The following is a 991-nucleotide window of genomic DNA, read 5'->3' on the forward strand; positions in this document are numbered from 1 at the left end:
ATGTATCTTCAGAAATAGTTGGTTCCCAAGCACCAAATTGCCTGAAGTCTTATTTTGGTGCTCGGGAACTAACTCTATCCGCACACTGAAGTTAAAGTTTTGCCAAATTTGGTGCTTTGGGAACCAACTATTTCTGAAGATACATAGATAATTTCATATGGGTTTTGTTTAATTTTCTTCATTGGAGAGCATGAGAGATAGTCCATGGGGTGTTGTATCCGATTTCAGTACGGTGTCGCCTTGGAATTTCAGACTCGAACTCTTCTGGATTCTCAACAGAAGAGGCCTAGGCTTTGAAACTTGAACTCTTTCCTCACACATGCAGTGACAGGCTTTGTTCCAATGACCATATCCTTTGTTTGGACATGGTCATTCCAGTGCAAGGAGTAAATCCGGAGATGTTTCCTTGACTGTAGCAGTTAGGGAGATGGAGTTGAATATCATGTTCAGAGTTTAGCTGCGATATGCTGCGGAGGTGGTTGCCCGATCACGAACGTTCGGAGATCTTAAGACATCTAATTTCCCCCAAATATCTGACCGGTTGTCGTTGTATGTCATGGTAGTCTAGCTGCACATAAAAAAGAAAAGCAAACGATTGACGATGATTGGATGAGTAAACAGAATCGAAGAGTTTAGCACTTCAGTTGCACCTTACATCGGAAAGGGCTGCTTTGCCAAGTATGAGAGCAAGTCAGAAATTTATATAAAGAAAATTATACAGTGTGTGAAGAAAAATATGTAGGTGAACAAAGCATCTAGCAGGTTGGTGATGGTGATGAATAATTTTTATTTTTAAACTTCTTTTTCAAATTAATGATGATGAATCCAATTCACATCTTTCATCTGACAATCCACATTTCATTTTCTTTTTCCCAATATTTCAACATCACATGTTTTACAATCCTCATACACTAAAAACCAACAAAACTTGAGATACTAAAAACAAATAAAGAGTGTGACGCACCCCCTTAAGGATTTGTAAAACATATTT

This window comes from Fragaria vesca, linkage group LG6 (genome assembly GCF_000184155.1).
Source record: "Fragaria vesca subsp. vesca linkage group LG6, FraVesHawaii_1.0, whole genome shotgun sequence".
Taxonomy (NCBI): domain Eukaryota; kingdom Viridiplantae; phylum Streptophyta; class Magnoliopsida; order Rosales; family Rosaceae; genus Fragaria; species Fragaria vesca.